Source organism: Scyliorhinus torazame, chromosome 23 (assembly GCF_047496885.1).
Source record: "Scyliorhinus torazame isolate Kashiwa2021f chromosome 23, sScyTor2.1, whole genome shotgun sequence".
Lineage (NCBI taxonomy): Eukaryota > Metazoa > Chordata > Chondrichthyes > Carcharhiniformes > Scyliorhinidae > Scyliorhinus > Scyliorhinus torazame.
The window spans coordinates 11,023,614-11,051,299 of record NC_092729.1 but is presented as its reverse complement, the minus strand read 5'-3'; positions in this window follow the sequence as shown (position 1 = coordinate 11,051,299).

The following is a 27,686-nucleotide window of genomic DNA, read 5'->3' as shown; positions in this document are numbered from 1 at the left end:
AGATTTGACAGGACCATCCACAGCCTGGTGTCAGGCTCCAGGCCGTGCTGAAGGAGGCGACACCGTTCTGTAACCAGCACCTTGTTGTATCAGATTTGACAGGACCATCCACAGCCTGGTGTCAGGCTCCAGGCCGTGCTGAAGGAGGCGACACCGTTCTGTAACCAGCTCCTTGTTATATCAGATTTGACAGGCCCATCCACAGCCTGGTGTCAGGTTCCAGGCCGTGCTGAAGGAGGCGACACCGTTCTGTAACCAGCTCCTTGTTATATCAGATTTGACAGGACCATCCACAGCCTGGTGTCAGGCTCCAGGGCGTGCTGAAGGAGGCGACACCGTTCTGTAACCAGCTCCTTGTTATATCAGATTTGCCAGGACGATCCACAGCCTGGTGCCAGGCTCCAGGGCGTGCTGAAGGAGGCGACACCGTTCTGTAACCAGCTCCTTGTTATATCAGATTTGACAGGACCATCCACAGCCTGGTGTCAGGCTCCAGGCCGTGCTGAAGGTGGCGACACCGTTCTGTAACCAACACCTTGTTATATCAGATTTGACAGGACCACCCACAGCCTGGTGTCAGGCTCCAGGCCGTGCTGAAGGAGGCAACACCGTTCTGTAACCAGCTCCTTGTTATATCAGATTTGACAGGACCATCCACAGCCTGGTGTCAGTCTCCAGGCCGTGCTGAAGGAGGTGACAACGTTCTGTAACCAGCTCCGTGTTATATCAGATTTGACAGGACCATCCACAGCCTGGAGTCAGGCTCCAGGCCGTGCTGAAGGAGGTGTCACCGTTCTGTAACCAGCTGCTTGTTATATCAGATTTGACAGCACCATCCACAGCCTGGTGTCAGGCTCCAGGCCGTGCTGAAGGAGGCGACACCGTTCTGTAACCAGCACCTTGTTGTATCAGATTTGACAGGACCACCCACAGCCTGGTGTCAGGCTCCAGGCCGTGCTGAAGGAGGCGACACCGTTCTGTAACCAGCTCCGTGTTATATCAGATTTGACAGGCCCATCCACAGCCTGGTGTCAGGCTCCAGGCCGTGCTGAAGGAGGCGACACCGTTCTGTAACCAGCTCCTTGTTATATCAGATTTGACAGGGCCATCCACAGCCTAGTGTCAGGCTCCAGGACGTGCTGAAGGAGGCGACACCGTTCTGTAACAAGCTCCTTGTTATATCAGATTTGCCAGGACGATCCACAGCCTGGTGCCAGGCTCCAGCGCGTGCTGAAGGAGGCGACACCGTTCTGTAACCAGCTCCTTGTTATATCAGATTTGACAGGACCATCCACAGCCTGGTGTCAGGCTCCAGGCCGTGCTGAAGGTGGCGACACCGTTCTGTAACCAGCACCTTGTTATATCAGATTTGACAGGACCACCCACAGCCTGGTGTCAGGCTCAAGGCCGTGCTGAAGGAGGCAACACCGTTCTGTAACCAGCTCCTTGTTATATCAGATTTGACAGGAGCATCCACAGCCTGGTGTCAGGCTCCAGGCCGTGCTGAAGGAGGCGACACAGTTCTGTAACTAGCTCCTTGTTATATCAGATTTGACAGGACCATCCACAGCCTGGTGTCAGGCTCCAGGCCGTACTGAAGGACGCGACACCGTTCTGTAACTAGTTCCTTGTTATATCAGATTTTACAGGACCATCCACAGCCTGGTGTCAGTCTCCAGGCCGTGCTGAAGGAGATGACACCGTTCTGTAACCAGCTCCGTGTTATATCAGATTTGACAGGACCATCCACAGCCTGGAGTCAGGCTCCAGGCCGTGCTGAAGGAGGTGACACCGTTCTGTAACAAGCTCCTTGTTATATCAGATTTGACAGCACCATCGACAGCCTGGTGACAGGCTCCAGGCCGTGCTGAAGGAGGTGACACCGTTCTGTAACCAGCTCCTTGTTATATCAGATTTGACAGGACCATCCACAGCCTGGTGCCAGGCTCCAGGCCGTGCTGAAGGAGGCGACACCGTTCTGTAACCAGCACCTTGTTGTATCAAATTTGACAGGACCACCCACAGCCTGGCGTCAGGCTCCAGGCCGTGCTGAAGGAGGCGACACCGTTCTGTAACCAGCTCCGTGTTTTCTCAGATTTGATAGGACCATCCACAACCTGGTGTCAGGCTCCAGGCCGTGCTGAAGGAGGTGACACCGTTCTGTAACCAGCTCCTTGTTATACCAGATTTGACAGGACCATCCACAGCCTGTTGTCAGGCTCCAGGCCGTGCTGAAGGAGGCAACACCGTTCTGTAACCAGCACCTTGTTATATCAGATTTGACAGGACCATCCACAGCCTGGTGTCAGGCTCCAGGCCGTGCTGAAGGAGATGTCACCGTTCTGTAACCAGCTCCTTGTTATATCAGATTTCACAGCACCATCCACAGCCTGGTGACAGGCTCCAGGCCGTGCTGAAGGAGGTGACACCGTTCTGTAACCAGCTCCTTGTTATATCAGATTTGACAGGACCATCCACAGCCTGGTGCCAGGCTCCAGGCCGTGCTGAAGGAGGCGACACCGTTCTGTAACCAGCACCTTGTTGTATCAAATTTGACAGGACCACCCACAGCCTGGCGTCAGCCTCCAGGCCGTGCTGAAGGAGGCGACACCGTTCTGTAACCAGCTCCGTGTTTTCTCAGATTTGATAGGACCATCCACAACCTGGTGTCAGGCTCCAGGCCGTGCTGAAGGAGGTGACACAGTTCTGTAACCAGCTCCTTGTTATATCAGATTTGACAGGACCATCCACAGCCTGTTGTCAGGCTCCAGGCCGTGCTGAAGGAGGCAACACCGTTCTGTAACCAGCACCTTGTTATATCAGATTTGACAGGACCATTCACAGCCTGGTGTCAGGCTCCAGGCCGTGCTGAAGGAGATGTCACCGTTCTGTAACCAGCTCCTTGTTATATCAGATTTGACAGGACCATCCACAGCCTGGTCTCAGGCTCCAGGCCGCGCTGAAGGAGGCGACACCGTTCTGTAAATAGCACCTTGTTATATCAGATTTGACAGGACCATCCACAGCCTGGTTTCAGGCTCCAAGCCGTGCTGCAGGAGGCGACACCGTTCTGCAACCAGCTCCTTGTTGTATCAGATTTGATAGGACCATCCACAGCCTTGTGTCAGGCTCCAGGCCGTGCTGAAGGAGGCGACACCGTTCTGTAACCAGCTCCTTGTTATATCAGATTTGACAGGACCATCCACAGTCTGGTGTCAGGCTCCAGGCCGTGCTGAAGGAGGTGACATCGTTCTGTAACCAGCACTTTGTTGTATCAGATTTGACAGGACCATCCACAGCCTGGTGTCAGGCTCCAGGCCGTGCTGAAGGAGGTGACACCGTTCTGTAACCAGCTCCTTGTTATATAAGATTTGACAGGACCATCCACAGCCTGGTGTCAGGCTCCAGGCCGTGCTGAAGGAGGCGACACCGTTCTGTAACCAGCTCCTTGTTCTATCAGATTTGACAGGACCATCCACAGCCTGGTGTGAGGTTCCAGGCCGTGCTGAAGGAGGTGTCACCGTTCTGTAATCAGCTCCTTGTTATATCAGATTTGACAGGCCCATCCACAGCCTGGTGTCAGGCTCCAGGCCGTGCTGAAGGAGGTGTCACCGTTCTGTAATCAGCTCCTTGTTATATCAGATTTGACAGGCCCATCCACAGCCTGGTGTCAGGCTCCAGGCCGTGCTGAAGGAGGCGACACCGTTCTGTAACCAGTACCTTGTTGTATCGGATTTGACAGGACCATCCACAGCCTGGTGTCAGGCTCCAGGCCGTGCTGAAGGAGATGTCACCGTTCTGTAATCAGCTCCTTGTTATATCAGATTTGACAGGACCATCCACAGCCTGGTGTCAGGCTCCAGGCCGTGCTGAAGGAGACGACACCGTTCTGTAACCAGCACCTTGTTGTATCAGATTTGACAGGACCATCCACAGCCTGGTGTCAGGCTCCAGGCCGTGCTGAAGGAGGCGACACCGTTCTGTAACCAGCTCCTTGTTATATCAGATTTTACAGGCCCATCCACAGCCTGGTGTCAGGCTCCAGGCCGTGCTGAAGGAGGCGACACCGTTCTGTAACCAGCTCCTTGTTATATCAGATTTGACAGGACCATCCACAGCCTGGTGTCAGGCTCCAGGACGTGCTGAAGGAGGCGACACCGTTCTGTAACCAGCTCCTTGTTATATCAGATTTGCCAGGACGATCCACAGCCTGGTGCCAGGCTCCAGGGCGTGCTGAAGGAGGCGACACCGTTCTGTAACCAGCTCCTTGTTATATCAGATTTGACAGGACCATCCACAGCCTGGTGTCAGGCTCCAGGCCGTGCTGAAGGTCGCGACACCGTTCTGTAACCAACACCTTGTTATATCAGATTTGACAGGACCACCCACAGCCTGGTGTCAGGCTCCAGGCCGTGCTGAAGGAGGCAACACCGTTCTGTAACCAGTTCCTTGTTATATCAGATTTGACAGGACCATCCACAGCCTGGTGTCAGTCTCCAGGAAGTGCTGAAGGAGGTGACACCGTTTTGTAACCAGCTCCGTGTTATATCAGATTTGACAGGACCATCCACAGCCTGGAGTCAGGCTCCAGGCCGTGCTGAAGGATGTGTCACCGTTCTGTAACCAGCTGCTTGTTATATCAGATGTGACAGCACCATCCACAGCCTGGTGTCAGGCTCCAGGCCGTGCTGAAGGAGGCGACACCGTTCTGTAACCAGCACCTTGTTGTATCAGATTTGACAGGACCACCCACAGCCTGGTGTCAGGCTCCAGGCCGTGCTGAAGGAGGCGACACCGTTCTGTAACCAGCTCCGTGTTATATCAGATTTGACAGGAACATCCACAACCTGGTGTCAGGCTCCAGGCCGTGCTGAAGAAGGTTACACCGTTCTGTAAACAGCACCTTGTTATATCAGATTTGACAGGACCATCCACAGCCTGGTGTCAGGCTCCAGGCCGTGCTGAAGGAGGCGACACCGTTCTGCAACCAGCTCCTTGTTGTATCAGATTTGACAGGACCATCCACAGCCTGATGCCAGGCTCCAGGCCGTGCTGAAGGAGGTGTCACCGTTCTGTAACCAGCTCCTTGTTATATCAGATTTGACAGGACCATCCACAGCCTGGTGTCAGGCTCCAGGCCGTGCTGAAGGAGGCGACACCGTTCTGTAACCAGCACCTTGTTATATCAGATTTGACAGGGCCATCCACAGCCTGGTTTCAGGCTCCAGGCCGTGCTGAAGGAGGCGACACCGTTCTGTAACCAGAACCTTGTTATATCAGATTTGACAAGACCATCCACAGTCTGATGTCATGCTCCAGGCCGTGCTGAAGGAGGCGACACCCTTCTGTAACCAGCTCCTTGTTATATCAGATTTGACAGGACCATCCACAGCCTGGTGCCAGGCTACAGGGCGTGCTGAAGGAGGCGACACCGTTCTGTAACCAGCTCCTTGTTATATCAAATTTTACAGGACCATCCACAGCCTGGTGTCAGGCTCCAGGCCGTGCTGAAGGTGGCGACACCGTTCTATAACCAACACCTTGTTATATCAGATTTGACAGGACCACCCACAGCCTGGTGTTAGGCTCCAGGCCGTGCTGAAGGAGGCAACACCGTTCTGTAACCAGCTCCTTGTTATATCAGATTTGACAGGACCATCCACAGCCTGGTGTCAGTCTCCAGGCCGTGCTGAAGGAGGTGACACCGTTCTGTAACCAGCTCCGTGTTATATCAGATTTGACAGGACCATCCACAGCCTGGTGTCAGGCTCCAGGCTGTGCTGAAGGAGGCAACACCGTTCTGTAACCAGCTCCTTGTTATATCAGATTTGACAGGAGCATCCACAGCCTGGTGTCAGGCTCCAGGACGTGCTGAAGGAGGCGACACCGTTCTGTAACCAGCTCCGTGTTATATCAGATTTTCCAGGACGATCCACAGCCTGGTGCCAGGCTCCAGGGCGTGCTGAAGGAGGCGACACCGTTCTGTAACCAGCACATTTATATCAGATTTGACAGGACGATCCACAGCCTGGTGCCAGGCTCCAGGGCGTGCTGAAGGAGGCGACACCGTTCTGTAACCAGCTCCTTGTTATATCAGATTTGACAGGACCATCCACAGCCTGGTGTTAGGCTCCAGGCCGTGCTGAAGGAGGCGACACCGTTCTGTAACCAGCTCCTTGTTATATCAGATTTGACAGGACCATCCACAACCTGGTGTCAGGCTTCAGGCCGTGCTGAAGGAGGCGACACCGTTCTGTAACCAGCACCTTGTTGTATCAAATTTGACAGGACCACCCACAGCCTGGCGTCAGGCTCCAGGCCGTGCTGAAGGAGGCGACACCGTTCTGTAACCAGCTCCTTGTTATATCAGATTTGACAGGACCATCCACAACCTGGTGTCAGGCTTCAGGCCGTGCTGAAGGAGGCGACACCGTTCTGTAACCAGCACCTTGTTGTATCAAATTTGACAGGACCACCCACAACCTGGTGTCAGGCTCCAGGCCGTGCTGAAGGAGGTGACACCGTTCTGTAACCAGCTCCTTGTTATACCAGAATTGACAGGACCATCCACAGCCTGTTGTCAGGCTCCAGGCCGTGCTGAAGGAGGCAACACCGTTCTGTAACCAGCACCTTGTTATATCAGATTTGACAGGACCATCCACAGCCTGGTGTCAGGCTCCAGGCCGTGCTGAAGGAGATGTCACAGTTCTGTAACCAGCTCCTTGTTATATCAGATTTCGCAGCACCATCCACAGCCTGGTGACAGGCTCCAGGCCGTGCTGAAGGCGGTGACACCGTTCTGTAACCAGCTCCTTGTTATATCAGATTTGACAGGACCATCCACAGCCTGGTGCCAGGCTCCAGGCCGTGCTGAAGGAGGCGACACCGTTCTGTAACCAGCACCTTGTTGTATCAAATTTGACAGGACCACCCACAGCCTGGCGTCAGGCTCCAGGCCGTGCTGAAGGAGGCGACACCGTTCTGTAACCAGCTCCGTGTTTTCTCAGATTTGATAGGACCATCCACAACCTGGTGTCAGGCTCCAGGCCGTGCTGAAGGAGGTGACACCGTTCTGTAACCAGCTCCTTGTTATATCAGATTTGACAGGACCATCCACAGCCTGTTGTCAGGCTCCAGGCCGTGCTGAAGGAGGCAACACCGTTCTGTAACCAGCACCTTGTTATATCAGATTTGACAGGACCATCCACAGCCTGGTGTCAGGCTCCAGGCCGTGCTGAAGGAGATGTCACCGTTCTGTAACCAGCTCCTTGTTATATCAGATTTGACAGGACCATCGACAGCCTGGTCTCAGGCTCCAGGCCGCGCTGAAGGAGGCGACACCGTTCTGTAAACAGCACCTTGTTATATCAGATTTGACAGGACCATCCACAGCCTGGTTTCAGGCTCCAAGCCGTGCTGCAGGAGGCGACACCGTTCTGCAACCAGCTCCTTGTTGTATCAGATTTGATAGGACCATCCACAGCCTTGTGTCAGGCTCCAGGCCGTGCTGCAGGAGGCGACACCGTTCTGTAACCAGCTCCTTGTTATATCAGATTTGACAGGACCATCCACAGTCTGGTGTCAGGCTCCAGGCCGTGCTGAAGGAGGTGACATCGTTCTGTAACCAGCACTTTGTTGTATCAGATTTGACAGGACCATCCACAGCCTGGTGTCAGGCTCCAGGCCGTGCTGAAGGAGGTGACACCGTTCTGTAACCAGCTCCTTGTTATATAAGATTTGACAGGACCATCCACAGCCTGGTGTCAGGCTCCAGGCCGTGCTGAAGGAGGCGACACCGTTCTGTAACCAGCTCCTTGTTCTATCAGATTTGACAGGACCATCCACAGCCTGGTGTGAGGTTCCAGGCCGTGCTGAAGGAGGTGTCACCGTTCTGTAATCAGCTCCTTGTTATATCAGATTTGACAGGCCCATCCACAGCCTGGTGTCAGGCTCCAGGCCGTGCTGAAGGAGGTGTCACCGTTCTGTAATCAGCTCCTTGTTATATCAGATTTGACAGGCCCATCCACAGCCTGGTGTCAGGCTCCAGGCCGTGCTGAAGGAGGCGACACCGTTCTGTAACCAGCACCTTGTTGTATCGGATTTGACAGGACCATCCACAGCCTGGTGTCAGGCTCCAGGCCGTGCTGAAGGAGATGTCACCGTTCTGTAATCAGCTCCTTGTTATATTAGATTTGACAGGACCATCCACAGCCTGGTGTCAGGCTCCAGGCCGTGCTGAAGGAGGCGACACCGTTCTGTAACCAGCACCTTGTTGTATCAGATTTGACAGGACCATCCACAGCCTGGTGTCAGGCTCCAGGCCGTGCTGAAGGAGGCGACACCGTTCTGTAACCAGCTCCTTGTTATATCAGATTTGACAGGCCCATCCACAGCCTGGTGTCAGGCTCCAGGCCGTGCTGAAGGAGGCGACACCGTTCTGTAACCAGCTCCTTGTTATATCAGATTTGACAGGACCATCCACAGCCTGGTGTCAGGCTCCAGGACGTGCTGAAGGAGGCGACACCGTTCTGTAACCAGCTCCTTGTTATATCAGATTTGCCAGGACGATCCACAGCCTGGTGCCAGGCTCCAGGGCGTGCTGAAGGAGGCGACACCGTTCTGTAACCAGCTCCTTGTTATATCAGATTTGACAGGACCATCCACAGCCTGGTGTCAGGCTCCAGGCCGTGCTGAAGGTCGCGACACCGTTCTGTAACCAACACCTTGTTATATCAGATTTGACAGGACCACCCACAGCCTGGTGTCAGGCTCCAGGCCGTGCTGTAGGAGGCAACACCGTTCTGTAACCAGTTCCTTGTTATATCAGATTTGACAGGACCATCCACAGCCTGGTGTCAGTCTCCAGGCCGTGCTGAAGGAGGTGACACCGTTTTGTAACCAGCTCCGTGTTATATCAGATTTGACAGGACCATCCACAGCCTGGAGTCAGGCTCCAGGCCGTGCTGAAGGAGGTGTCACCGTTCTGTAACCAGCTGCTTGTTATATCAGATTTGACAGCACCATCCACAGCCTGGTGTCAGGCTCCAGGCCGTGCTGAAGGAGGCGACACCGTTCTGTAACCAGCACCTTGTTGTATCAGATTTGACAGGACCACCCACAGCCTGGTGTCAGGCTCCAGGCCGTGCTGAAGGAGGCGACACCGTTCTGTAACCAGCTCCGTGTTATATCAGATTTGATAGGACCACCCACAACCTGGTGTCAGGCTCCAGGCCGTGCTGAAGAAGGTTACACCGTTCTGTAACCAGCTCCTTGTTATATCAAATTTGACAGGACCATCCACAGCCTGTTGTCAGGCTCCAGGCCATGCTGAAGGAGGCGACACCGTTCTGTAACCAGCACCTTGTTATATCAGATTTGACAGGACCATCCACAGCCTGGTGTCAGGCTCCAGGCCGTGATGAAGGAGATGTCACCGTTCTGTAACCAGCTCCTTGTTATATCAGATTTGACAGGACCATCCACAGCCTGGTGTCAGGCTCCAGGCTGTGCTGAAGGAGATGACACCGTTCTGTAAACAGCTCCTTGTTATATCAGATTTGACAGGAACATCCACAGCCTGGTCTCAGGCTCCAGGTCGTGCTGAAGGAGGCGACACCGTTCTGTAAACAGCACCTTGTTATATCAGATTTGACAGGACCATCCACAGCCTGGTGTCAGGCTCCAGGCCGTGCTGAAGGAGGCGACACCGTTCTGCAACCAGCTCCTTGTTGTATCAGATTTGACAGGACCATCCACAGCCTGATGTCAGGCTCCAGGCCGTGCTGAAGGAGGTGTCACCGTTCTGTAACCAGCTCCTTGTTATATCAGATTTGACAGGACCATCCACAGCCTGGTGTCAGGCTCCAGGCCGTGCTGAAGGAGGCGACACCGTTCTGTAACCAGCACCTTGTTATATCAGATTTGACAGGGCCATCCACAGCCTGGTTTCAGGCTCCAGGCCGTGCTGAAGGAGGCGACACCGTTCTGTGACCAGAATCTTGTTATATCAGATTTGACAAGACCATCCACAGTCTGATGTCAGGCTCCAGGACGTGCTGAAGGAGGCGACACCGTTCTGTAACCAGCTCCGTGTTATATCAGATTTTCCAGGACGATCCACAGCCTGGTGCCAGGCTCCAGGGCGTGCTGAAGGAGGCGACACCGTTCTGTAACCAGCTCCTTGTTATATCAGATTTGACAGGACCATCCACAACCTGGTGTCAGGCTTCAGGCCGTGCTGAAGGAGGCGACACCGTTCTGTAACCAGCACCTTGTTGTATCAAATTTGACAGGACCACCCACAGCCTGGCGTCAGGCTCCAGGCCGTGCTGAAGGAGGCGACACCGTTCTGTAACCAGCTCCTTGTTATATCAGATTTGACAGGACCATCCACAACCTGGTGTCAGGCTTCAGGCCGTGCTGAAGGAGGCGACACCGTTCTGTAACCAGCACCTTGTTGTATCAAATTTGACAGGACCACCCACAACCTGGTGTCAGGCTCCAGGCCGTGCTGAAGGAGGTGACACCGTTCTGTAACCAGCTCCTTGTTATACCAGATTTGACAGGACCATCCACTGCCTGTTGTCAGGCTCCAGGCCGTGCTGAAGGAGGCAACACCGTTCTGTAACCAGCACCTTGCTATATCAGATTTGACAGGACCATCCACAGCCTGGTGTCAGGCTCCAGGCCGTGCTGAAGGAGATGTCACCGTTCTGTAACCAGCTCCTTGTTATATCAGATTTCACAGCACCATCCACAGCCTGGTGACAGGCTCCAGGCCGTGCTGAAGGAGGTGACACCGTTCTGTAACCAGCTCCTTGTTATATCAGATTTGACAGGACCATCCACAGCCTGGTGCCAGGCTCCAGGCCGTGCTGAAGGAGGCGACACCGTTCTGTAACCAGCACCTTGTTGTATCAAATTTGACAGGACCACCCACAGCCTGGCGTCAGGCTCCAGGCCGTGCTGAAGGAGGCGACACCGTTCTGTAACCAGCTCCGTGTTTTCTCAGATTTGATAGGACCATCCACAACCTGGTGTCAGGCTCCAGGCCGTGCTGAAGGAGGTGACACCGTTCTGTAACCAGCTCCTTGTTATATCAGATTTGACAGGACCATCCACAGCCTGTTGTCAGGCTCCAGGCCGTGCTGAAGGAGGCAACACCGTTCTGTAACCAGCACCTTGTTATATCAGATTTGACAGGACCATCCACAGCCTGGTGTCAGGCTCCAGGCCGTGCTGAAGGAGATGTCACCGTTCTGTAACCAGCTCCTTGTTATATCAGATTTGACAGGACCATCCACAGCCTGGTCTCAGGCTCCAGGCCGCGCTGAAGGAGGCGACACCGTTCTGTAAACAGCACCTTGTTATATCAGATTTGACAGGACCATCCACAGCCTGGTTTCAGGCTCCAAGCCGTGCTGCAGGAGGCGACACCGTTCTGCAACCAGCTCCTTGTTGTATCAGATTTGATAGGACCATCCACAGCCTTGTGTCAGGCTCCAGGCCGTGCTGAAGGAGGCGACACCGTTCTGTAACCAGCTCCTTGTTATATCAGATTTGACAGGACCATCCACAGTCTGGTGTCAGGCTCCAGGCCGTGCTGAAGGAGGTGACATCGTTCTGTAACCAGCACTTTGTTGTATCAGATTTGACAGGACCATCCACAGCCTGGTGTCAGGCTCCAGGCCGTGCTGAAGGAGGTGACACCGTTCTGTAACCAGCTCCTTGTTATATAAGATTTGACAGGACCATCCACAGCCTGGTGTCAGGCTCCAGGCCGTGCTGAAGGAGGCGACACCGTTCTGTAACCAGCTCCTTGTTCTATCAGATTTGACAGGACCATCCACAGCCTGGTGTGAGGTTCCAGGCCGTGCTGAAGGAGGTGTCACCGTTCTGTAATCAGCTCCTTGTTATATCAGATTTGACAGGCCCATCCACAGCCTGGTGTCAGGCTCCAGGCCGTGCTGAAGGAGGTGTCACCGTTCTGTAATCAGCTCCTTGTTATATCAGATTTGACAGGCCCATCCACAGCCTGGTGTCAGGCTCCAGGCCGTGCTGAAGGAGGCGACACCGTTCTGTAACCAGCACCTTGTTGTATCGGATTTGACAGGACCATCCACAGCCTGGTGTCAGGCTCCAGGCCGTGCTGAAGGAGATGTCACCGTTCTGTAATCAGCTCCTTGTTATATCAGATTTGACAGGACCATCCACAGCCTGGTGTCAGGCTCCAGGCCGTGCTGAAGGAGGCGACACCGTTCTGTAACCAGCACCTTGTTGTATCAGATTTGACAGGACCATCCACAGCCTGGTGTCAGGCTCCAGGCCGTGCTGAAGGAGGCGACACCGTTCTGTAACCAGCTCCTTGTTATATCAGATTTGACAGGCCCATCCACAGCCTGGTGTCAGGCTCCAGGCCGTGCTGAAGGAGGCGACACCGTTCTGTAACCAGCTCCTTGTTATATCAGATTTGACAGGACCATCCACAGCCTGGTGTCAGGCTCCAGGACGTGCTGAAGGAGGCGACACCGTTCTGTAACCAGATCCTTGTTATATCAGATTTGCCAGGACGATCCACAGCCTGGTGCCAGGCTCCAGGGCGTGCTGAAGGAGGCGACACCGTTCTGTAACCAGCTCCTTGTTATATCAGATTTGACAGGACCATCCACAGCCTGGTGTCAGGCTCCAGGCCGTGCTGAAGGTCGCGACACCGTTCTGTAACCAACACCTTGTTATATCAGATTTGACAGGACCACCCACAGCCTGGTGTCAGGCTCCAGGCCGTGCTGAAGGAGGCAACACCGTTCTGTAACCAGTTCCTTGTTATATCAGATTTGACAGGACCATCCACAGCCTGGTGTCAGTCTCCAGGCCGTGCTGAAGGAGGTGATACCGTTTTGTAACCAGCTCCGTGTTATATCAGATTTGACAGGACCATCCACAGCCTGCAGTCAGGCTCCAGGCCGTGCTGAAGGAGGTGTCACCGTTCTGTAACCAGCTGCTTGTTATATCAGATTTGACAGCACCATCCACAGCCTGGTGTCAGGCTCCAGGCCGTGCTGAAGGAGGCGACACCGTTCTGTAACCAGCACCTTGTTGTATCAGATTTGACAGTACCACCCACAGCCTGGTGTCAGGCTCCAGGCCGTGCTGAAGGAGGCGACACCGTTCTGTAACCAGCTCCGTGTTATATCAGATTTGATAGGACCACCCACAACCTGGTGTCAGGCTCCAGGCCGTGCTGAAGAAGGTTACACCGTTCTGTAACCAGCTCCTTGTTATATCAGATTTGACAGGACCATCCACAGCCTGTTGTCAGGCTCCAGGCCATGCTGAAGGAGGCGACACCGTTCTGTAACCAGCACCTTGTTATATCAGATTTGACAGGACCATCCACAGCCTGGTGTCAGGCTCCAGGCCGTGATGAAGGAGATGTCACCGTTCTGTAACCAGCTCCTTGTTATATCAGATTTGACAGGACCATCCACAGCCTGGTGTCAGGCTCCAGGCCGTGCTGAAGGAGGCGACACCGTTCTGTAACCAGCACCTTGTTATATCAGATTTGACAGGGCCATCCACAGCCTGGTTTCAGGCTCCAGGCCGTGCTGAAGGAGGCGACACCGTTCTGTAACCAGAACCTTGTTATATCAGATTTGACAAGACCATGCACAGTCTGATGTCATGCTCCAGGCCGTGCTGAAGGAGGCGACACCCTTCTGTAACCAGCTCCTTGTTATATCAGATTTGACAGGACCATCCACAGCCTGGTGCCAGGCTACAGGGCGTGCTGAAGGAGGCGACACCGTTCTGTAACCAGCTCCTTGTTATATCAAATTTTACAGGACCATCAACAGCCTGGTGTCAGGCTCCAGGCCGTGCTGAAGGTGGCGACACCGTTCTATAACCAACACCTTGTTATATCAGATTTGACAGGACCACCCACAGCCTGGTGTTAGGCTCCAGGCCGTGCTGAAGGAGGCAACACCGTTCTGTAACCAGCTCCTTGTTATATCAGATTTGACAGGACCATCCACAGCCTGGTGTCAGTCTCCAGGCCGTGCTGAAGGAGGTGACACCGTTCTGTAACCAGCTCCGTGTTATATCAGATTTGACAGGACCATCCACAGCCTGGTGTCAGGCTCCAGGCTGTGCTGAAGGAGGCAACACCGTTCTGTAACCAGCTCCTTGTTATATCAGATTTGACAGGAGCATCCACAGCCTGGTGTCAGGCTCCAGGACGTGCTGAAGGAGGCGACACCGTTCTGTAACCAGCTCCGTGTTATATCAGATTTTCCAGGACGATCCACAGCCTGGTGCCAGGCTCCAGGGCGTGCTGAAGGAGGCGACACCGTTCTGTAACCAGCTCCTTGTTATATCAGATTTGACAGGACCATCCACAACCTGGTGTCAGGCTTCAGGCCGTGCTGAAGGTGGCGACACCGTTCTGTAACCAACACCTTGTTATATCAGATTTGACAGGACCACCCACAGCCTGGTGTCAGGCTCCAGGCCGTGCTGAAGGAGGCAACACAGTTCTGTAACCAGCTCCTTGTTATATCAGATTTGACAGGACCATCCACAGCCTGGTGCCAGGCTCCAGGCCGTGCTGAAGGAGGCGACACCGTTCTGTAACCAGCTCCGTGTTATACCAGATTTGATAGGACCATCCACTGCCTGGTGTCAGTCTCCAGGCCGTGCTGAAGGAGGTGACACCGTTCTGTAACCAGTTCCTTGTTATATCAGATTTGACAGGACCATCCACAGCCTGTTGTCAGGCTCCAGGCCGTGCTGAAGGAGGCGACACCGTTCTGTAACCAGAACCTTGTTATATCAGATTTGACAGGACCATCCACAGCCTGGTGTCAGGCTCCAGGCCGTGCTGAAGGAGACGTCACCGTTCTGTAATCAGCTCCTTGTTATATCAGATTTGACAGGACCATCCACAGCCTGGTGTCAGGCTCCAGGCCGTGCTGAAGGAGGCGACACCGTTCTGTAACCAGCACCTTGTTGTATCAGATTTGACAGGACCATCCACAGCCTGGTGTCAGGCTCCAGGCCGTGCTGAAGGAGGCGACACCGTTCTGTAACCAGCTCCTTGTTATATCAGATTTGACAGGCCCATCCACAGCCTGGTGTCAGGCTCCAGGCCGTGCAGAAGGAGGCGACACCGTTCTGTAACCAGCTCCTTGTTTTTTCAGATTTGACAGGACCATCCACAGCCTGGTGTCAGGCTCCAGGACGTGCTGAAGGAGGCGACACCGTTCTGTAACCAGCTCCTTGTTCTATCAGATTTGCCAGGACGATCCACAGCCTGGTGCCAGGCTCCAGGGCGTGCTGAAGGAGGCGACACCATTCTGTAACCAGCTCATTGTTATATCAGATTTGACAGGACCATCCACAGCCTGGTGTCAGGCTCCAGACCGTGCTGAAGGTGGCGACACCGTTCCATAACCAACACCTTGTTATATCAGATTTGACAGGACCACCCACAGCCTGGTGTCAGGCTCCAGGCCGTGCTGAAGGAGGCAACACCGTTCTGTAACCAGCTCCTTGTTATATCAGATTTGACAGGACCATCCACAGCCTGGTGTCAGGCTCCAGGCCGTGCCGAAGGAGGCGACACCGTTCTGTAACCAGTTCCTTGTTATATCAGATTTTACAGGACAATCCACAGCCTGGTGTCAGTCTCCAGGCCGTGCTGAAGGAGGTGACACCGTTCTGTAACCAGCTCCGTGTTATATCAGATTTGACAGGACCATCCACAGCCTGGAGTCAGGCTCCAGGCCGTGCTGAAGGAGGTGACACCGTTCTGTAACCAGCTCCTTGTTATATCAGATTTGACAGCAACATCCGCAGCCTGGTGTCAGGCTCCAGGCCGTGCTGAAGGAGGTGACACCGTTCTGTAACCAGCTCCTTGTTATATCAGATTTGACAGGACCATCCACAGCCTGGTGCTATGCTCCAGGCCGTGCTGAAGGAGGCGACACCGTTCTGTAACCAGAACCTTGTTATATCAGAAATGACAGGACCATCCACAGCCTGGTGTCAGGCTCCAGGCCGTGCTGAAGGAGATGGCACCGTTCTGTAATCAGCTCCTTGTTATATCAGATTTGACAGGACCATCCACAGCCTGGTGTCAGGCTCCAGGCCGTGCTGAAAGAGGCGACACCGTTCTGTAACCAGCACCTTGTTGTATCAGATTTGACAGGACCATCCACAGCCTGGTGTCAGGCTCCAGGCCGTGCTGATGGAGGCGACACCGTTCTGTAACCAGCTCCTTGTTATATCAGATTTTACAGGCCCATCCACAGCCTGGTGTCAGGCTCCAGGCCGTGCTGAAGGAGGCGACACCGTTCTGTAACCAGCTCCTTGTTATATCAGATTTGACAGGACCATCTACAGCCTGGTGTCAGGCTCCGGGACGTGCTGAAGGAGGCGACACCGTTCTGTAACCAGCTCCTTGTTATATCAGATTTGCCAGGACGATCCACTGCCTGGTGCCAGGCTCCAGGGCGTGCTGAAGGAGGCGACACCGTTCTGTAACCAGCTCATTGTTACATCAGATTTGACAGGACCATCCACAGCCTGGCGTCAGGCTCCAGGCCGTGCTGAAGGTGGCGACACCGTTCTGTAACCAACACCTTGTTATATCAGATTTGACAGGACCACCCACACCCTGGTGTCAGGCTCCAGGCCGTGCTGAAGGAGGCAACACCGTTCTGTAACCAGCTCCTTGTTATATCAGATTTGACAGGACCATCCATAGCCTGGTGTCAGGCTCCAGGCCGTGCTGAAGGAGGCGACACCGTTCTGTAACCAGCTCCTTGTTATATCAGATTTGACAGGACCATCCACAGCCTGGTGTCAGGCTCCAGGCCGTACTGAAGGACGCGACACCGTTCTGTAACCAGTTCCTTGTTATATCAGATTTTACAGGACCATCCACAGCCTGGTGTCAGTCTCCAGGTCGTGCTGAAGATGATGTCACCGTTCTGTAACCAGCTCCTTGTTATATCAGATTTGACAGGACCATCCACAGCCTGGTGTCAGGCTCCAGGCCGTGCTGAAGGAGATGACACCGTTCTGTAAACAGCTCCTTGTTATATCAGATTTGACAGGACCATCCACAGCCTGGTCTCAGGCTCCAGGCCATGCTGAAGGAGGCGACACCGTTCTGTAAACAGCACCTTGATATATCAGATTTGACAGGACCATCCACAGCCTGGTGTCAGGCTCCAAGCCGTGCTGAAGGAGGCGACACCGTTCTGCAACCAGCTCCTTGTTGTATCAGATTTGACAGGACCATCCACAGCCTTGTGTCAGGCTCCAGGCCGTGCTGAAGGAGGCGACACCGTTCTGTAACCAGCTCCTTGTTATATCAGATTTGACAGGACCATCCACAGTCTGGTGTCAGGCTCCAGGCCGTGCTGAAGGAGGTGACACCGTTCTGTAACCAGCACTTTGTTGTATCAGATTTGACAGGACCATCCACAGCCTGGTGTCAGGCTCCAGGCCGTGCTGAAGGAGGTGACACCGTTCTGTAACCAGCTCCTTGTTGTATCAGATTTGACAGGACCATCCACAGCCTTGTGTCAGGCTCCAGGCCGTGCTGAAGGAGGCGACACCGTTCTGTAACCAGCTCCTTATTATATCAGATTTGACAGGACCATCCACAGTCTGGTGTCAGGCTCCAGGCCGTGCTGAAGGAGGTGACACCGTTCTGTAACCAGCACTTTGTTGTATCAGATTTGACAGGACCATCCACAGCCTGGTGTCAGGCTCCAGGCCGTGCTGAAGGAGGTGACACGGTTCTGTAACCAGCTCCTTGTTATATCAGATTTGACAGGACCATCCACAGCCTGGTGTCAAGTTCCAGGCCGTGCTGAAGGAGGTGACACCGCTCTGTAACCAGCACCTTGTTATGTCAGTTTGTCAGGACCATCCACAGCCTGGTGCCAGGCTCCAGGGCGTGCTGAAGGAGGCGACACCATTCTGTAACCAGCTCATTGTTATATCATATTTGACAGGACCATCCACAGCCTGGTGTCAGGCTCCAGACCGTGCTGAAGGTGGCGACACCGTTCTATAACCAACACCTTGTTATATCAGATTTGACAGGACCACCCACAGCCTGGTGTCAGGCTCCAGGCCGTGCCGAAAGAGGCGACACCGTTCTGTAACCAGCTCCTTGTTATATCAGATTTGACAGGACCATCCACAGCCTGGTGTCAGGCTCCAGGCCGTGCTGAAGGAGGCGACACCGTTCTGTAATCAGCTCCTTGTTATATCAGATTTTACAGGACCACCCACAGCCTGGTGTCAGTCTCCAGGCCGTGCTGAAGGAGGTGACACCGTTCTGTAACCAGCTCCGTGTTATATCAGATTTGACAGGACCATCCACAGCCTGGAGTCAGGCTCCAGGCCGTGCTGAAGGAGGTGACACCGTTCTGTAACCAGCTCCTTGTTATATCAGATTTGACAGGACCATCCACAGCCTGGTGCTATGCTCCAGGCCGTGCTGAAGGAGGCGACACCGTTCTGTAACCAGAACCTTGTTATATCAGATATGACAGGACCATCCACAGCCTGGTGTCAGGCTCCAGGCCGTGCTGAAGGAGATGGCACCGTTCTGTAATCAGCTCCTTGTTATATCAGATTTGACAGGACCATCCACAGCCTGGTGTCAGGCTCCAGGCCGTGCTGAAGGAGGCGACACCGTTCTGTAACCAGCACCTTGTTGTATCAGATGTGACAGGACCATCCACAGCCTGGTGTCAGGCTCCAGGCCGTGCTGATGGAGGCGACACCGTTCTGTAACCAGCTCCTTGTTATATCAGATTTGACAGGCCCATCCACAGCCTGGTGTCAGGCTCCAGGCCGTGCTGAAGGAGGCGACACCGTTCTGTAACCAGCTCCTTGTTATATCAGATTTGACAGGACCATCTACAGCCTGGTGTCAGGCTCCAGGACGTGCTGAAGGAGGCGACACCGTTCTGTAACCAGCTCCTTGTTATATCAGATTTGCCAGGACGATCCACTGCCTGGTGGCAGGCTCCAGGGCGTGCTGAAGGAGGCGACACCGTTCTGTAACCAGCTCATTGTTATATCAGATTTGACAGGACCATCCACAGCCTGGTGCCAGGCTCCAGGGCGTGCTGAAGGAGGCGACACCATTCTGTAACCAGCTCATTGTTATATCATATTTGACAGGACCATCCACAGCCTGGTGTCAGGCTCCAGACCGTGCTGAAGGTGGCGACACCGTTCTATAACCAACACCTTGTTATATCAGATTTGACAGGACCACCCACAGCCTGGTGTCAGGCTCCAGGCCGTGCCGAAAGAGGCGACACCGTTCTGTAACCAGCTCCTTGTTATATCAGATTTGACAGGACCATCCACAGCCTGGTGTCAGGCTCCAGGCCGTGCTGAAGGAGGCGACACCGTTCTGTAATCAGCTCCTTGTTATATCAGATTTTACAGGACCACCCACAGCCTGGTGTCAGTCTCCAGGCCGTGCTGAAGGAGGTGACACCGTTCTGTAACCAGCTCCGTGTTATATCAGATTTGACAGGACCATCCACAGCCTGGAGTCAGGCTCCAGGCCGTGCTGAAGGAGGTGACACCGTTCTGTAACCAGCTCCTTGTTATATCAGATTTGACAGGACCATCCACAGCCTGGTGCTATGCTCCAGGCCGTGCTGAAGGAGGCGACACCGTTCTGTAACCAGAACCTTGTTATATCAGATATGACAGGACCATCCACAGCCTGGTGTCAGGCTCCAGGCCGTGCTGAAGGAGATGGCACCGTTCTGTAATCAGCTCCTTGTTATATCAGATTTGACAGGACCATCCACAGCCTGGTGTCAGGCTCCAGGCCGTGCTGAAGGAGGCGACACCGTTCTGTAACCAGCACCTTGTTGTATCAGATGTGACAGGACCATCCACAGCCTGGTGTCAGGCTCCAGGCCGTGCTGATGGAGGCGACACCGTTCTGTAACCAGCTCCTTGTTATATCAGATTTGACAGGCCCATCCACAGCCTGGTGTCAGGCTCCAGGCCGTGCTGAAGGAGGCGACACCGTTCTGTAACCAGCTCCTTGTTATATCAGATTTGACAGGACCATCTACAGCCTGGTGTCAGGCTCCAGGACGTGCTGAAGGAGGCGACACCGTTCTGTAACCAGCTCCTTGTTATATCAGATTTGCCAGGACGATCCACTGCCTGGTGGCAGGCTCCAGGGCGTGCTGAAGGAGGCGACACCGTTCTGTAACCAGCTCATTGTTATATCAGATTTGACAGGACCATCCACAGCCTGGTGTCAGGCTCCAGGCCGTGCTGAAGGTGGCGACACCGTTCTGTAACCAACACCTTGTTATATCAGATTTGACAGGACCACCCACACCCTGGTGTCAGGCTCCAGGCCGTGCTGAAGGAGGCAACACCGTTCTGTAACCAGCTCCTTGTTATATCAGATTTGACAGGACCATCCATAGCCTGGTGTCAGGCTCCAGGCCGTGCTGAAGGAGGCGACACCGTTCTGTAACCAGCTCCTTGTTATATCAGATTTGACAGGACCATCCACAGCCTGGTGTCAGTCTCCAGGTCGTGCTGAAGGAGATGTCACCGTTCTGTAACCAGCTCCTTGTTATATCAGATTTGACAGGACCATCCACAGCCTGGTGTCAGGCTCCAGGCCGTGCTGAAGGAGATGACACCGTTCTGTAAACAGCTCCTTGTTATATCAGATTTGACAGGACCATCCACAGCCTGGTGTCAGGCTCCAGGCCGTGCTGAAGGAGGCGACACCGTTCTGTAATCAGCTCCTTGTTATATCAGATTTTACAGGACCACCCACAGCCTGGTGTCAGTCTCCAGGCCGTGCTGAAGGAGGTGACACCGTTCTGTAACCAGCTCCGTGTTATATCAGATTTGACAGGACCATCCACAGCCTGGAGTCAGGCTCCAGGCCGTGCTGAAGGAGGTGACACCGTTCTGTAACCAGCTCCTTGTTATATCAGATTTGACAGGACCATCCACAGCCTGGTGCTATGCTCCAGGCCGTGCTGAAGGAGGCGACACCGTTCTGTAACCAGAACCTTGTTATATCAGATATGACAGGACCATCCACAGCCTGGTGTCAGGCTCCAGGCCGTGCTGAAGGAGATGGCACCGTTCTGTAATCAGCTCCTTGTTATATCAGATTTGACAGGACCATCCACAGCCTGGTGTCAGGCTCCAGGCCGTGCTGAAGGAGGCGACACCGTTCTGTAACCAGCACCTTGTTGTATCAGATGTGACAGGACCATCCACAGCCTGGTGTCAGGCTCCAGGCCGTGCTGATGGAGGCGACACCGTTCTGTAACCAGCTCCTTGTTATATCAGATTTGACAGGCCCATCGACAGCCTGGTGTCAGGCTCCAGGCCGTGCTGAAGGAGGCGACACCGTTCTGTAACCAGCTCCTTGTTATATCAGATTTGACAGGACCATCTACAGCCTGGTGTCAGGCTCCAGGACGTGCTGAAGGAGGCGACACCGTTCTGTAACCAGCTCCTTGTTATATCAGATTTGCCAGGACGATCCACTGCCTGGTGGCAGGCTCCAGGGCGTGCTGAAGGAGGCGACACCGTTCTGTAACCAGCTCATTGTTATATCAGATTTGACAGGACCATCCACAGCCTGGTGTCAGGCTCCAGGCCGTGCTGAAGGTGGCGACACCGTTCTGTAACCAACACCTTGTTATATCAGATTTGACAGGACCACCCACACCCTGGTGTCAGGCTCCAGGCCGTGCTGAAGGAGGCAACACCGTTCTGTAACCAGCTCCTTGTTATATCAGATTTGACAGGACCATCCATAGCCTGGTGTCAGGCTCCAGGCCGTGCTGAAGGAGGCGACACCGTTCTGTAACCAGCTCCTTGTTATATCAGATTTGACAGGACCATCCACAGCCTGGTGTCAGTCTCCAGGTCGTGCTGAAGGAGATGTCACCGTTCTGTAACCAGCTCCTTGTTATATCAGATTTGACAGGACCATCCACAGCCTGGTGTCAGGCTCCAGGCCGTGCTGAAGGAGATGACACCGTTCTGTAAACAGCTCCTTGTTATATCAGATTTGACAGGACCATCCACAGCCTGGTCTCAGGCTCCAGGCCATGCTGAAGGAGGCGACACCGTTCTGTAAACAGCACCTTGATATATCAGATTTGACAGGACCATCCACAGCCTGGTGTCAGGCTCCAAGCCGTGCTGAAGGAGGCGACACCGTTCTGCAACCAGCTCCTTGTTGTATCAGATTTGACAGGACCATCCACAGCCTTGTGTCAGGCTCCAGGCCGTGCTGAAGGAGGCCACACCGTTCTGTAACCAGCTCCTTGTTATATCAGATTTGACAGGACCATCCACAGTCTGGTGTCAGGCTCCAGGCCGTGCTGAAGGAGGTGACACCGTTCTGTAACCAGCACTTTGTTGTATCAGATTTGACAGGACCATCCACAGCCTGGTGTCAGGCTCCAGGCCGTGCTGAAGGAGGTGACACCGTTCTGTAACCAGCTCCTTGTTGTATCAGATTTGACAGTACCATCCACAGCCTTGTGTCAGGCTCCAGGCCGTGCTGAAGGAGGCGACACCGTTCTGTAACCAGCTCCTTATTATATCAGATTTGACAGGACCATCCACAGTCTGGTGTCAGGCTCCAGGCCGTGCTGAAGGAGGTGACACCGTTCTGTAACCAGCACTTTGTTGTATCAGATTTGACAGGACCATCCACAGCCTGGTGTCAGGCTCCAGGCCGTGCTGAAGGAGGTGACACCGTTCTGTAACCAGCTCCTTGTTATATCAGATTTGACAGGACCATCCACAGCCTGGTGTCAAGTTCCAGGCCGTGCTGAAGGAGGTGACACCGCTCTGTAACCAGCACCTTGTTATGTCAGTTTGTCAGGACCATCCTCAGCCTGGTGTCAGGCTCCAGGCCGTGCTGAAGGAGGTGACACCGTTCTGTAACAAGCACCTTGTTATATCATATTTGACAGGACCATCCACAGCCTGGTGTCATGCTCCAGGCCGTGCTGAAGGAGGCTACACCGTTCTGTAACCAGCTCCGTGTTATATAAGATTTGACAGGACCATCCACAGCCTGGTGTCAGGCCCCAGGCCGTGCTGAAGGAGGCGACATCGTTCTGTAACCAGCACCTTGTTATATCAGATTTGACAGGACCATCCACAGCCTGGTGTCAGGCTCCAGGCCGTGCTGAAGGAGGCGACACCGTTCTGTAACCAGCTCCTTGTAGCATCAGATTTGACAGGACCATCCACAGCCTGGTGTCAGGGTCCAGGCCGTGCTGAAGGAGGCGACACCGTTCTGTAACCAGCTCCTAGTTATATCAGATTTGACAGGACCATCCACAGCCTGGTGTCAGGCTCCAGGCCGTGCTGAAGGAGGCGACACCGTTCTGTAACCAGCTCCTTGTTGTATCAGATTTGACAGGACCATCCACAGCCTGGTGTCAGGCTCCAGGCCGTGCTGAAGGAGGTGACAGCGTTCTGTAACCAGCTCCGTGTTATATCAGATTTGATAGGACCATCCACTGCCTGGTGTCAGGCTACAGGCCGTGCTGAAGGAGGTGACACCGTTCTGTAACCAGCTCCTTGTTATATCAGATTTGACAGGACCATCCACAGCCTGGTGTCAGGCTCCAGGCCGTGCTGAAGGAGGCAACACCGTTCTGTAACCAGCTCCTTGTTATATCAGATTTGACAGGACCATCCACAGCCTGGTGTCAGGCTCCAGGACGTGCTGAAGGAGGCGACACCGTTCTGTAACCAGCTCCTTGTTATATCAGATTTGACAGGACCATCCACAGCCTGGTGTCAGTCTCCAGGCCCTGCTGAAGGAGGTGACACCGTTCTGTAACCAGCTCCTTGTTATATCAGATTTGACAGGACCATCACCAGCCTGGTGCCAGGCTCCTGGCCGTGCTGAAGGAGGCGACACCGTTCTGTAACCAGCACCTTGTTGCATCAGATTTGACAGGACCTCCCACAGCCTGGTGTCAGGCTCCAGGCCGTGCTGAAGGAGGCGACACCGTTCTGTAACCAGCTCCGTGTTATATCCGATTTGATACGACCATCCACAGCCTGGTGTCAGGCTCCAGGCCGTGCTGAAGGAGATGTCACCGTTCTGTAACCAGCTCCTTTTATATCAGATTTGACAGGACCATCCACAGCCTGGTGTCATGCTCCAGGCCGTGCTGAAGGAGGCTACACCGTTCTGTAACCAGCTCCGTGTTATATAAGATTTGACAGGACCATCCACAGCCTGGTGTCAGGCCCCAGGCCGTGCTGAAGGAGGCGACATCGTTCTGTAACCAGCACCTTGTTATATCAGATTTGACAGGACCATCCACAGCCTGGTGTCAGGCTCCAGGCCGTGCTGAAGGAGGCGACACCGTTCTGTAACCAGCTCCTTGTAGCATCAGATTTGACAGGACCATCCACAGCCTGGTGTCAGGGTCCAGGCCGTGCTGAAGGAGGCGACACCGTTCTGTAACCAGCTCCTAGTTATATCAGATTTGACAGGACCATCCACAGCCTGGTGTCAGGCTCCAGGCCGTGCTGAAGGAGGCGACACCGTTCTGTAACCAGCTCCTTGTTGTATCAGAATTGACAGGACCATCCACAGCCTGGTGTCAGGCTCCAGGCCGTGCTGAAGGAGGTGACAGCGTTCTGTAACCAGCTCCGTGTTATATCAGATTTGATAGGACCATCCACTGCCTGGTGTCAGGCTACAGGCCGTGCTGAAGGAGGTGACACCGTTCTGTAACCAGCTCCTTGTTATATCAGATTTGACAGGACCATCCACAGCCTGGTGTCAGGCTCCAGGCCGTGCTGAAGGAGGCAACACCGTTCAGTAACCAGCTCCTTGTTATATCAGATTTGACAGGACCATCCACAGCCTGGTGTCAGGCTCCAGGACGTGCTGAAGGAGGCGACACCGTTCTGTAACCAGCTCCTTGTTATATCAGATTTGACAGGACCATCCACAGCCTGGTGTCAGTCTCCAGGCCCTGCTGAAGGAGGTGACACCGTTCTGTAACCAGCTCCTTGTTATATCAGATTTGACAGGACCATCCCCAGCCTGGTGCCAGGCTCCTGGCCGTGCTGAAGGAGGTGACACCGTTCTGTAACCAGCACCTTGTTATATCAGATTTGACAGGACCATCCACAGCCTGGTGTCAGTCTCCAGGTCGTGCTGAAGGAGATGTCACCGTTCTGTAACCAGCTCCTTGTTATATCAGATTTGACAGGACCATCCACAGCCTGGTGTCAGGCTCCAGGCCGTGCTGAAGGAGATGACACCGTTCTGTAAACAGCTCCTTGTTATATCAGATTTGACAGGACCATCCACAGCCTGGTCTCAGGCTCCAGGCCATGCTGAAGGAGGCGACACCGTTCTGTAAACAGCACCTTGATATATCAGATTTGACAGGACCATCCACAGCCTGGTGTCAGGCTCCAAGCCGTGCTGAAGGAGGCGACACCGTTCTGCAACCAGCTCCTTGTTGTATCAGATTTGACAGGACCATCCACAGCCTTGTGTCAGGCTCCAGGCCGTGCTGAAGGAGGCCACACCGTTCTGTAACCAGCTCCTTGTTATATCAGATTTGACAGGACCATCCACAGTCTGGTGTCAGGCTCCAGGCCGTGCTGAAGGAGGTGACACCGTTCTGTAACCAGCACTTTGTTGTATCAGATTTGACAGGACCATCCACAGCCTGGTGTCAGGCTCCAGGCCGTGCTGAAGGAGGTGACACCGTTCTGTAACCAGCTCCTTGTTGTATCAGATTTGACAGTACCATCCACAGCCTTGTGTCAGGCTCCAGGCCGTGCTGAAGGAGGCGACACCGTTCTGTAACCAGCTCCTTATTATATCAGATTTGACAGGACCATCCACAGTCTGGTGTCAGGCTCCAGGCCGTGCTGAAGGAGGTGACACCGTTCTGTAACCAGCACTTTGTTGTATCAGATTTGACAGGACCATCCACAGCCTGGTGTCAGGCTCCAGGCCGTGCTGAAGGAGGTGACACCGTTCTGTAACCAGCTCCTTGTTATATCAGATTTGACAGGACCATCCACAGCCTGGTGTCAAGTTCCAGGCCGTGCTGAAGGAGGTGACACCGCTCTGTAACCAGCACCTTGTTATGTCAGTTTGTCAGGACCATCCTCAGCCTGGTGTCAGGCTCCAGGCCGTGCTGAAGGAGGTGACACCGTTCTGTAACAAGCACCTTGTTATATCATATTTGACAGGACCATCCACAGCCTGGTGTCATGCTCCAGGCCGTGCTGAAGGAGGCTACACCGTTCTGTAACCAGCTCCGTGTTATATAAGATTTGACAGGACCATCCACAGCCTGGTGTCAGGCCCCAGGCCGTGCTGAAGGAGGCGACATCGTTCTGTAACCAGCACCTTGTTATATCAGATTTGACAGGACCATCCACAGCCTGGTGTCAGGCTCCAGGCCGTGCTGAAGGAGGCGACACCGTTCTGTAACCAGCTCCTTGTAGCATCAGATTTGACAGGACCATCCACAGCCTGGTGTCAGGGTCCAGGCCGTGCTGAAGGAGGCGACACCGTTCTGTAACCAGCTCCTAGTTATATCAGATTTGACAGGACCATCCACAGCCTGGTGTCAGGCTCCAGGCCGTGCTGAAGGAGGCGACACCGTTCTGTAACCAGCTCCTTGTTGTATCAGATTTGACAGGACCATCCACAGCCTGGTGTCAGGCTCCAGGCCGTGCTGAAGGAGGTGACAGCGTTCTGTAACCAGCTCCGTGTTATATCAGATTTGATAGGACCATCCACTGCCTGGTGTCAGGCTACAGGCCGTGCTGAAGGAGGTGACACCGTTCTGTAACCAGCTCCTTGTTATATCAGATTTGACAGGACCATCCACAGCCTGGTGTCAGGCTCCAGGCCGTGCTGAAGGAGGCAACACCGTTCTGTAACCAGCTCCTTGTTATATCAGATTTGACAGGACCATCCACAGCCTGGTGTCAGGCTCCAGGACGTGCTGAAGGAGGCGACACCGTTCTGTAACCAGCTCCTTGTTATATCAGATTTGACAGGACCATCCACAGCCTGGTGTCAGTCTCCAGGCCCTGCTGAAGGAGGTGACACCGTTCTGTAACCAGCTCCTTGTTATATCAGTTTTGACAGGACCATCCCCAGCCTGGTGCCAGGCTCCTGGCCGTGCTGAAGGAGGCGACACCGTTCTGTAACCAGCACCTTGTTGCATCAGATTTGACAGGACCTCCCACAGCCTGGTGTCAGGCTCCAGGCCGTGCTGAAGGAGGCGACACCGTTCTGTAACCAGCTCCGTGTTATATCCGATTTGATACGACCATCCACAGCCTGGTGTCAGGCTCCAGGCCGTGCTGAAGGAGATGTCACCGTTCTGTAACCAGCTCCTTTTTATATCAGATTTGACAGGACCATCCACAGCCTGTTGTCAGGCTCCAGGCCGTGCTGAAGGAGGCGACACCGTTCTGTAACCAGCACCTTGTTGTATCAGATTTGACAGGACCATCCACAGCCTGGTGTCAGGCTCCAGGCCGTGCTGAAGGAGGCGACACCGTTCTGTAACCAGCTCCTTGTTATATCAGATTTGACAGGCCCATCCACAGCCTGG